General features: G+C 41.6%; 1 protein-coding gene across 4 annotated transcripts in view; it reads left to right on the forward strand.

Moving 5' to 3' along the window:
• The first annotated feature begins 2,645 nt into the window (after nt 1-2,645).
• The window catches only part of SPOP (speckle type BTB/POZ protein), a 66,926-nt gene continuing 57,389 nt past the window's right edge, over nt 2,646-12,182 (forward strand). For all 4 annotated transcript variants that reach the window (XM_077852831.1, XM_077852832.1, XM_077852827.1 and 1 more), the window contains exon 1: nt 2,646-2,835. The gene's annotated coding sequence lies outside the window, so the exon portion shown is untranslated. The remainder of the gene's footprint in view (nt 2,836-12,182) is intronic.

A 12,182-nucleotide genomic window follows, 5' to 3' on the forward strand; every position in this document is an offset into this window, starting at 1 on the left:
AGGAGAGAAGGACTGCATCTTGCTACAGTGGTTGCAACTGGATGGGAGTCTGTACTCATCTGTTCAGTCCTGCCTGCCTCCACCTCCTCTATAGCTTCAAGGGAAATCATGCCTTTGCTTACTGGACTGTAAAATGGAGCTGAAGATCCTTGTTGGCAGGATAAAGACCAGATGTCTTATGGTCTTTTGAGACAGAGCCCTTGCCGAGACCTGGCTCATGACAGCCAAGGAATACTTTGTCATCTGTGTTTTGGAATTAAGAAAACTGAGTTCAGCACGTTTCCGACCACCACAAGGAGCAGTGAATTGAATTGGTGCCATTGTAAGCTTGATTGTTGTTGCATAGATAAAACCCTCATTAAGTCCCACAAGAGGAGAAAAGAATTTTCTTTTGAAGAGAGAGGAGTGGGGGGGGGCTTCTTGCTTGTCTGCGGTTACAACAACAAAACAGTAAATGGAGGAAATAATGAAATAACCGCACTTTCCCTCCCCAAACCTCGTCAAGAGGCTGGGTGAGTTTTTAATTAGTGCTTCGTTTTCAATAAATCCGTATCTGTACGTGGCGCTGATTCTTTCCTGGATAAGGGAAAGATAATAATGAGAATCCTATTTTTCAGTCCCACACTAAAGGGATGCCTCGTATATTTAATCATGCTGTAGAAATCCTGGCAGCTTTCTCTGAGCCCAGCCTCTGCTCTAATTACATTTCTAGATTTTAGTAAATTGAAAGGGAAAATGTAGGAACAAAATAATTAAAACCGAAGAGGAAGTGCATATTAAAAAGGAGAAGCTGTTTAAAATTCTTCCACACAGTGTTTCCAAGGACATCTACAGTCGTTTAATCAGATCTACACCAAATCAAAGCCCTTTGTACAGAGGCTGGTGGATCACATCTCAGGTGGGCGGGATGGTCCCCACAGCAGAACGGGAGCCTCATTGCACCAGGCTACAGATGGGACTCATGTCCTTCTAGATCTCTGGAGATTCAGGGCCAGCCTGGACACGCTGCTAGCACGGAATCACTAGCCCTGAGGAGTTTCCTCCCAGTTTCCAGGCAGAAGCTGACTATACCAATTGATTAGCCCCAAGTGTGAGGTAGCTAAAGTATGTTGTCCATGCCTCGTTTCCTTTTCCTGAACCCCTTCCCCACTCTGTGCTCCTCCCTCCAAGGAGTACACTTTTTCTTTCTTTCCTTGCCGATCTGTGAACTCTCAAGTAAAGAGTACAGGAACTGAACATGCTCAGTGCCACCAGGAGTCAGCTACTTGAACCGGGTTACCGGGTTATCTGTGGGGGGCTCCGAGTTTTCACAAGGACCAAAAACCTTGCTGGCTTCCGCTAAAGGAATGACTGTTGAGGATGATGATGATGAGTGGAACCTAATTGGAAAGTTGCAAGCATCAGCCTACCAGGTGACGAAAGCTCTTTTTGTTTAAAGCAAGGTAGGCCCAGGATTTACATCACTGTGAAAGTCAGGACCTCCATTTCTCCATCACGCTCTCTGAAATACAGTTGGAGCAACTCTAGGAGCTTGGAATGCTTTGTCTATGACTCCTAGGACATTTTCAGCTGTGTGATTGTAGGGCGCGCTCGTGTCCTTGAAAGCAGAGGGCAGCCTGGCACCATCAGGGGTTTCTTTCCAAAACCCTGTGGCTTTGCTCACGAGCTCCTGGGCTTTCCTAATCCTGGCGCCAGGATGCGTGTGGCAGGAGACAAGTGAGCACAGTCTCCTGGAGACAGTCCCATGGCAGCAAAGCTTCCGGAAGCTGTTCCCAAGTGAGGGCCCACACTTTATCACCTCATGACCTGCAGGTACTTCTGGTTGCTCTTTTGGGTCTAATGCCTCTGGCACTTGAGTGCATGTGTCTGTGTGATGACACTACCTCAGTGTGGAGAAGACACACTATCTGCTCCCAGTGATTTGGCTTGATTCAGTCGGAGCAACGTTTAAAAGTTTAAACTAAAGGAAAAGATGGTAGCAATCATGAATCACTGACATCACTCTAACATGGGGGTGACTTTTTTTCCCTTTTACTCCACTGAGGAGTCCCTGATGGCCCTTGGGAGCCAGGATGCGAGGCCCACTGGAGACCCAGGTGTCCAAGACAACAAACTGTCATTGAATCAGCTCCCTTTCAGTTAAGCCACCCACATGCCCGTCCTCCCCCCCACAAGAAAACCGAGAGGTTTTGTTTCCAAATGCCAACATTCAGTTACTCTCAAGTCTTTAGCATTATTGTAAAGTCCAAAAAATATTTTACTGACACAGAGCTGTTTAGAAAAAGCGAGGGAATGCAAGTTAAAGTTGTTGGTAATCCACGAATTTCTGGCAAATATAGGTTGCTATTGTTCAATGCCTTTCCTGCTACGCCGCCCCCCCCCCCGCCTGCCAGGCCTCTACTCGGGCCTCGCACCTCCGTGGAGTCCGCCGCGCCCCGCGTGCAACCCCCTCCGCGTTCCCGCCTCTTTCTAGTCAGGCCCCTCCTCCGCCTCAAATCCCTCCGGCCCCGGGAAGCCGCCCGGACGCACGCGCACTAAGGGAGGTAGGCGGAGTCTTGAGGAAGTGGGAGGAGGGGAGGGGCAGGAGAACCCAGGGAGGGGAGAAGAGGGGCGGAGGCCGCGCGGGGTGGGGCCCGGCGGGTACGCGCTCGCTGCGTCGACGTGCTGACGCCATGACGCCCCGGCCGGTGTGTGTCGGTGTGTGTGTGTGTGAGTGTGCGCGCTCCGAGTGTGTGTGTATTTGTGTATCGGCGGTCCCGCAGGTCCCGGATGTTGCGGACAGTATGAAGCGAGCGCAGGGGGACGGGGACCAGCAGCTGTCGCCGCCGTTCTCAGGTGAGTGGGGGGAGGAGAGTCAAGGGAGAGGGCTGTCCTGTCGGAGTGGGGGGGCGCCTCCCTTAAGAGGTGACTGACCCCAACTCCCCCCCCCCCGGAACCCCCCCCCCGCCACACACATACTCTTCCCTGTCCCATATCCCACACCCTGGGTTACGTGGCCTGGGAATGCCAGAGCCTAATCAACCGTTCCTTCTCCCAATCCCAAGCATTCAGGAGACACAAATGCGCCCCCTGCCTTCAGCCCCCCCATCGTTTTCCCAGCCCCATCCCCCTTGCCAAATAGTGAGCTGTCGCCTGCGGCGAGATGGGTGACTGCGCATGCGCGAGTGTGAACGAGCTAGGGGTGCTTGTTCGCTGCCCCCGGGGCGCATGCGCATCGCTGTGTTGCAGGGACCTGCGGGATAAAGAGCCCCTTGACCACGCGCCCGCCTTCTTCCCAGACAGTGGGCTGCCAGATAGTGCGCCTGTTGCTCGTATCCAAAACGGAGAGTTTAAATTATTTGACAGACTTACCGACAAAGCACTGTTTGCATCTGGTGTTGCCCTAGAGACTCCCAGGCTACTAACGCCTTCCAGAGCCAACGTGCCCCACGCTGACCCTTCTTTTGAAACTGTCACTGCAACTTCTAGTTCCAGCATTACTTTTCTTTCCTCTCTTAGTCATGCTGTACTTTTAATATAAACATCTCCTAAACTTAGTAGTAGGTGCCCCAACCCATTCAGTAATTCTGGCAGGGGATTTTGGTGGCCTTTCTAAGGAGTTACTGAGGGTCACAAAAATAAGGGGGACTACCTTTTAGTAAAATTCTTAATTGTCTTAGAAGTACATAAGGTAGCGATAAAGAACACAGTGTAAGGCTTTGAGCAGTAACTGTAAATCAAGACATCAGGGTTCTCTCCAGACCTCGTGTGACCTATTTGCCTCTTTTTTTTTTTCTTTTGTAAAAGATCTTCCTTTTAAAAAAAAAAAAAAAAGGATCTTCCTTAGCACTTTCAGTTTTAGCTGTACATTATTGATGTTCTGTGAACATCACATGAAAACAAAAGCAATCTGAAACTACTAGTGGAAAATAACTTACCCTGTGGAGGTTTTAACTTGAAGCAGTGGGAGTGATGTTTCTTGCACATTTGCAGATAACGAAGAGCAATATAAAATAAGGAATTCTAAAGTACAGTGATATTTCAGTGATCTAGGACCTAGGTTTTCAGTTGGCAGATTATTCATAGTCCTTAATTTGCTGCTTTATTGCCGCTCTCAGATACTTCAATGCTTCTTCCCTCTGCCATCAGAACAGGGTGAGGAAATGATAAACTCTTACAAGCAGAAGATTTGCTGAATAGCATTGAAATGAATATAGTTGAATTGTTGGGGTGGGGGGCAGCCTTTTGTGTGTTTTTCAATTATCTTTGCCAAACCTGTTTCCTATCTGGATAACTGGGAATGGGCAGTATTAGTAAGCCTTATTTTCTATTTTCTTCCTTTGTGTCCTTTCTTTGGTATTCTAGCAAAGGTTTCTTGGCTGCCATTCTTTTTTTTTTTTTTTTTTTTAAATTTATTTATGATAGTCACAGAGAGAGAGAGACAGAGGCAGAGACACAGGCAGAGGGAGAGGCAGGCTCCATGCACCGGGAGCCCGACGTGGGATTTGATCCCGGGTCTCCAGGATCGCACCCTGGGCCAAAGGCAGGCAGGCACCAAACCGCTGCGCCACCCAGGGATCCCTGCCATTCTTAACTGTAGTACCTTACGTTTTGGAGCCTTAATGTATGTGTGTGTGTGTGTGTGTGTGTGTGTATTAAAACGCATATATATATACACACACACACACATACATATTTTCACTTCCCTTTTTAACCCTGGCCTTTGCATGGTTCAGCTGTCTTTTGTGCTGTTTCCTGTTGCCATGGTTTCAGTGGGAACCAAGAGATGACATGGAAGCAGGACAGGAATTTAGGGGGCATATATCATCTTGTTTCCTGGAAAGAGCTGGAGACTCATCTTGTTTTCCTTGTGTGAAGAGTGAGAAGTATAAGTTACTGTGATAGCTCCACACTTAGGGTGGGAATGGTTGGTGTACAATGGCACTTTGGTGACTTCTGTTTGAGCCCTTCATAGTGGTTAGTGAACTGAAAGATGTTCACTGATGCCTGTGTCCAGACTTGCATCCGGTTCTGGTAAAAATCTTGAAATAAAACTATCGAGGTAATAAATATCCATTTCTCAGAAGGTTTCTGTCATCTCTGATGCTTTGGGTTTTTTTTTTTTTTTTTTTTTTTGATGCTTTGTTTTTATCTGGAAACATTTCACCTGGTCTAATGGCATATTAAAAAAGTTTTATGCTGTGAAGGCATGATTGCTTTTAGGATTGAGATGAGTATCATTGATTTGTATTGGTGTAGAGCCATGTTTTCAGAGGCTCTTTAAAATGAGTAACTCATGGGGCGCCTGGGTGGCGTACGCAGTTAAGCATCCCATTTTGGTTTTGGCTCAGATGGTGGTCTCAGGACCCTGCGATCGAGCCCCGAGTAGGGCCCCACACTTAACTCACAGTCTGCTTAAGACTCTCTCCCTCTCCCTCCCTCCCCCACCATGCACTCGCTCACTCTTTCTCTAAAATAAATCTTTAAAAAAACAAGATGGGTAACACATACACATAAAACAAAATTCAGAAGGTACACAGAGATAAAAATTTTCCTTCTTTGTCCTCTTTTCATCCCTCTAGTTAAAACCTCTGCAAAGGAAACTGTTGTTACTCGTATCTTGTTTACCCTTCCAGAGATAGCGCTTCTACAAGTATATACTACTTATATACCCTTTTAAATTTTTGTCTTTGTTTATTGTTTTACACAAATGGGAAGATACTATAGCCATTATTCTGCACTTTGCTTTTTTCACTTAGTATATCTTGGCCATCATTCCATACAGTAATAGAATACCTTTTGCTTTTTGAAAGATGACAGATACTCCCTTGTACAGATGTACCATCATTCAGCCAGCTCTGATTATTGGGGACTTAGGTTGTTTCCAGTGCTACAGTTAATTCCTTGTATGTGTTTTTTAGGTACATGGGTATCTTTTGGGTAAATTCCTAGCAGAAGTGGTGGACCAGAGGATATATGCATTTTTAATCTTGTTAGATATTGCCGAACTGCTTGCTGTAGAAGTTGTACAAATTTATATTCCTGCCAGCAGTGTAGGACGCTGCCTCCTTCCTCACCAACACTGTATTATCAACATGTTTTTTATCTTTATGCAGCCTTTCATCTAAGATTTTAAGTTCTTTATGTGGCTTGTTAAGTTTCATTACCCCCAGGAGTTGTGGATAAATGCCGTCACAGTTTTGCAGATGGGAGTGGTGATGGAAGATACTGTTTGACTGAAGAGTAATGTCATGAGAATAAAGTCATATGCCTGGATAACAGCAAATTCATGACACTGCTCAGAAGACATGTAAAACTCATGCTTCCTTTAACTCTTAGATGCTAGTTTCTCTAAGCCCATAAGTGATGTTTTATGATCTCCTTTTGATAGCTTTGACTCAAAATTGTTTGTACAAGCGAACTGCCATTCTGTTGAGGAATTGAAAAGCTAACCTAGTTAAAGGTGCTTTAATGAGTACTTTCACAAAATCTTGGTACTAGTACTTTTTAAAAATCTTCTGATTGTAAAGCTGTGAGGAATTTGAAAATAATTTTAAAATGCCTGTGCCTGAAGGAGCTCACAGTCTTGTTAGAAAACCAAATCTCCTGAATATGTGAAATAGTAAGAGAGCGGTTCAAATGGGAACCATAATACACTGTGTTCCATGTTGAGAGGACTTTGTAAGAGAGTGATAAGGTTTAGAGGAGAGTTCCTTTGGGAGGCCTTCCTGGAGGAAGTGCATTTTGAGCCCATCCTCACCCTCCCTTTTACAACTGTTTGTAATTTTAACCATACAGAAAAATTCAAAGAATAGTACAATAATCACCTTTATACAAATTATCCCCTAGATTTCATAATTCACATTTTGTTATATTTGCCTTATGTACATATGTGAATATGTTTATATGTATAATATGTAAATTTTTATGTTGCAGACATCATGACATCTTAACACTTTCATACTTTAAAAACCTCAGATGTACCTTCTTAAAGAGATTGTTTTGCTTCATTGTTCTTATGGTATATTGTCACAGTTAAGGCAATTAACAGTAATTTCCTAAAACCATCTAATATCCAGTTAATGTTCAGATTTTTCTCCAAACATATATCTTTAGTCTTTTTAAATATTTTATTTAGAAGCCACAAGAAATTGCCTTTATTTATTTATTTTAAAGATTTTATTTATTCATGAGAGACACAGAGAAGCAGAGGAAGATGCAGGCTCCCTGAGGGAGTTCTGCCTGATGCAGAACTGGATCCCAGGACCCCGGCTGGGATCATGACCTGAGCCAAAGGCAGACACTCAAACACTGAGCCACCCAGGCACCCCAAGAAATTGCCTTTATGAAGAGATTAGGCCATTTTCTTATAGAATATATTGCTTCTGGAATTTTCTGATTGTTTCCTCACAGTTTCATTTAATTTGTTCCTTTATCTCTGTATTTCCCACAAATTAGCATTTAAGTCTAAGGCCTGATTAGATTCAGATTAAATACTTTTGGTAAGAATTCTTCATAGGTGTTGCTCTGTACTTCATATTGGGTCACAATAAGAGAAATATAATCTCATATTATGCCATTATTAATGATGTTGAATTTGATTGATCATTTGTTCAAAATGATAAATACCAGATTTCCAGTGGAGACATTTTTTTCCTTCTGTAGTTAGTAAGTAATCTGTAGAATGGTAACACTTTGGAACTATACTGTTGCACTTCTCTAGCAGTCTTTCACCTAATGATAGTGATCCTTGTCTGAACCAGTTATTTCTTTGGTTGTTGCCAAATGCTAATTTTTTAATTCTATTCCTTTTACATTGATTAGCCTTCAGTCTTCTATGAAGATTTCCCTCATCAGTTCAGAATAATAATTTCTATCAAAAAGTTAGGAAAATTCTTAATTTTCCTTTCAACAATTTCCTGAGTAAGGAGATGATATAATAATCACCTCACTAATGGTGGTAAATTAATTGTTTCTTTTTCTCACTTTTTTTGCTTTAGTACCATTGTAAATGCATGGACTTTAATTTTTTCTACATGTTACCAACAATTGTAGACATTTTTTTGAAGCTCAAAATGTTTCATATTTGGCTTGTGGAAGCCTTTTAAGCTTGGTGTAATGAGTGCTTCCTTGCCCTCTGGTACAAGAAGTTCCTGCCTCACTTTTGTGTCTTTCCTGTCCTAGGTGTGGAACCCTCATCTCTGTGTGTGTGTCTGTGTGTGTGTGAGAGATATATGCATATACATGTGTGTATACACACCCATATGTGGGATATGTACGTATACCACATCTTCCCTTTTATTAAGTTGTTCATCATGGAGCTTATGGAGCCAACATCTCAAACCTGAAGGTGCCTTTATTCTACCATAATGCACTAGTGTTGGACTCATTTCTTCTGTGCCACTGGCATTGCTGGATTCTGCACCTCACAGATTCCTTGTCTTTTTTTTTTTTTTAATTTTTTAATTTATTTATGATAGTCACAGAGAGAGAGAGAGAGGCAGAGACACAGGCAGAGGGAGAAGCAGACTCCATGCACCAGGAGCCCGACGTGGGATTCAATCCCGGGTCTCCAGGATCGCGCCCTGGGCCAAAGGCAGGCGCTAAACCGCTGCGCCACCCAGGGATCCCCAGATTCCTTGTCTTGAGTACTCTTTGTGAAAGATGGGTAGTACTAGTACCTTTGAAGACAGCACTGCCTCCCTCCACCTCCCTAGAATAAAGTTAGCTGTAGAAGAGTCTGGGAATTTCTTCTCTCTTGAGTAACCTTGCTTGCTTTCTGAGATGAAAGGTACACAAAATGGAATTTAGAGACAGAAATTGTGTTTATGAGCTTTCTTGGAGATGTGGGGTTTGAGTGTTCTGAAAAAGCATCTTAGCATGTACGTGCACAAGTATATGTTTGTTTTTCCTCCCTTTTCCTCATTTCTCCACACGGTTGGAATGTTATGTAATATTACGCTGTGATAGCATAATTTTTTCATTATCACTAGATTTTCATCGTAAAAAAAAGGAATGAGACAAATTGTTCTTAATTAGGGAAAATTTTCAGATAGGCCATGAACTCTGTATCTAGCTGTCTTAACTCAGGGTCTGGAACAGTGCTGAATCCTGTGGATTTTTGTCATGACCTGAGACTCAGGAGAAATGTTGTCACATCCAAAGTGTTTTCTTAAAATCCATCACATTAATGAAGGTTAATACAAACAAAAGAAATAGTGGAACTGCATTCTAAAGGGGGTTTTAGGGGCTAGACTAATTCCTGTCTTAGCAGAAAATGTTTTATTAGACTCTTACCATGTAGTGGTATTTTGAGTAATCTTACTGATTTCGAGCTACTCAAGGCCTGCTAATAACAGTATCGTAATATTTATCTGAAATTCTTTTTTTTAAAACTCTCTTGTCGTATTTACTTCCAGACTTAGTAAAGTAATTCTTAACCTGGTTTCATAACAATACTGGCCCCATACTAAATTCTGGTTGTGTATTCAGGAAAGTGCACCTGTTTCTTGTGTTTGTTTTTAGGCGTGGTGAATCACTATGAAAAGCAAGGCTAACACATTTGCCGCTAAGTTCCAATAGCTTCTTTTACTTTTGTTTTTGACAAACTCATTATAGGAAAAAGATTCTGAACTATAATTTCTTTGAGAAATGACTTGGGCCTTCATTCTTACAACTACAGTCACGTTTTAATAGAATTGGCAGGAGTTGCCTGGCCACTCTGTGTGGCAAAGCTGGTCATGCTGCTTGGGGAGAGCTGGATGCAGGCCTCAGAATGGAAATTAAACATTCAGACACTAACCCTTACTTGACTGTGAAGACCTTTATTCTTGACTGTGTCTTTCTAAGAAGCTCTTGGCACAAATCTTCCTCCTGTGGCACTAGCTACATTACAAAGGGCTTACAGTAGTTCTCTTAAAGCCTCTAATTCCTCCTCTCTAGCATACCTATTTGTAAGAAAAAAATGTGTATGTCATCATTCATCTCCTTAAGTTGAGATTTAGGTATTTAGAAATAGGTGCTTCTTTCTGTTTCTGTCATTTTGACTACTTTAGATACTTCATATGAGTGGAGTCATATATGGTATTCGTCCTTTTGTATCTGGCTTATTTCCTTAGCATAATGTGCTTGAGGTTCATCTCTGTTGTACCACATGTTAGAATTTCCTTCCTTTTTAAGGTTGAATAATATTCCATGGTGTGCATATACCACATTTTGTTTATTCATTTATCCATCGGTGTTCACTTGTGTTGTTACTTACACCTTTTGACTTCCGTGTGTCATGCTGCAAACATGGGTGTTCAGCTCTCTCTTTGAGATCCTGTTTTCAGTTCTTCTGGGTATATACCCAGAAGTGGAATTGCTGAATCGTATGGTATTTCTATTTTTAATTTCTTTAAGGAACTGCCATACTGTTTAATATAGAGGCTACACCATTTTACATTTCTACCAACAGTATGCAAGGGTTCCAGTTGCTCTGCATGCTCCCAACTCTTATTATTTTCTGAGGGTTTTTTGATAGTAGCCATCCTAAGAGTGTGTTTAAATATTTTTAACTTTATTTTATCTTTTATTGAAATTAAGTTTTAAATTTTAATAGAGTGAGATTTATTATGTTTTTCCATTTTCATTTGTGGTTTTTGTGTCTTAATGAAGGAATCCTCCCCTATACTGACAATTATAGCCTGTAACTGTTTTTTTGTTTTGTTTTGTTTTTAAGATTGTATTTATTCATGAGAGACACAGAAGCAGAGACATAGGCAAAGGGAGAAACAGTTTACCTGCAGGGAGCCCAATACGGGATTTGATCTTTGCACCCAGTATTACACCCTGAGCCGAATGCAGACACCCAACCACTGAGCCACCCAGGCATCCCTCTTCTAAAGGTTTTAAAGTTTTGCTTTTCACATTTAGGTCTCTAATCCACATAGAATTTATTTTGATGTTTGGTGTGAAGTAGGAATCTAACGTTTTTCCATAAGGATAACCCTGAAGTAGGAATTTAATTTTTTTTTCTGTAAAGATAACCCAGTACCCCACGATTATGTACTGAATAGTCATGTCTGCCTCTTACTACTTTATAATGCCACTTAAATGTTTCTGCATTGCCTCTTCTGTAATGTTGGTCTGTTTGCCTGTCTCATACTGGTACTACACTGCCTTAATTAGCTTTATAATTGTTCATATCTAGTATGACAGGTCTCCTTATCTTATTCTTTTTCTGTTCATCAGCATCCCTGAAAAACCCTGTCAGGTTGGTATATTTTAATTAAGCCATTTGCTGTCTAAAATATATTGACATAATATATAATGGCCTTCTCAAAAAGAAAAACAAACAAACCAAGCTTACTTAACCTAGCAGCTGACCATTAAGTTTGTCTCTTGTTCTGAATAAGCCTGTAATTTCCATTCAAATTTTAGTTTTGTTGGAGTGATTTTCATTTTTATATGGGGATATGATCTTCAAATGGAGGAGAACCTTGATAAGGATACCAGTAAAGCACTCTTGTTAACAGTATTGAAGTTCTGTGGCATCAAGGCTTTCTTGATTGTAAGGAAAAGAAACGTATTTAATATAACATATAAAAGATTTATCAAAAGGAAACAGTTGTAGTAGAATCCAAGGAAAAGCTGAACAAGACCTTAGAAATTCCTGGAACCAAAACAGTTCCAAGGACTTCAGCCATAAGACTTAATGGGCTCTGGTGTTCTGCTGTAAATAAACTTTCAGTATGCACGAGGCTTAATTCAGATTCCTTTTTTTTTTTTTTCTTCTAAGATTTTATTTGTCTATTTATTCATGATAGACATAGAGAAAGAGAGGCAGAGACACAGGCAGAGGGAGAAGCAGGCTCCATGCAGGGAGCCCGATGCGGGACTCGATCCCGGGACTCCAGGATCGTGCCCTGGGCCAAAGGCAGGCACTAAACCGCTGAGCCACCCAGGGAACCCCTTTCTCAAAGAATTAATGACCTTGTAAAGACCTATCTCATGTTAACATAAATATCTTCATGAAAAATAACTTTTCAAAAAATTAGAAGAATGTGGCTTTTTTTTTTACACTTTTGCAAATCTCTTAAATATCTTACTTATAGAAGCTAGATTTTCATATCTATTTGTGGATTCAATCTGATATGACTGATGGTTTTGATTGAAGTATTTGAGGAAAATACAACCACAAGGGATATGTAGTTGGAAAAGGA

Source organism: Canis aureus, chromosome 16 (genome assembly GCF_053574225.1).
Source record: "Canis aureus isolate CA01 chromosome 16, VMU_Caureus_v.1.0, whole genome shotgun sequence".
NCBI classification, from domain to species: domain Eukaryota; kingdom Metazoa; phylum Chordata; class Mammalia; order Carnivora; family Canidae; genus Canis; species Canis aureus.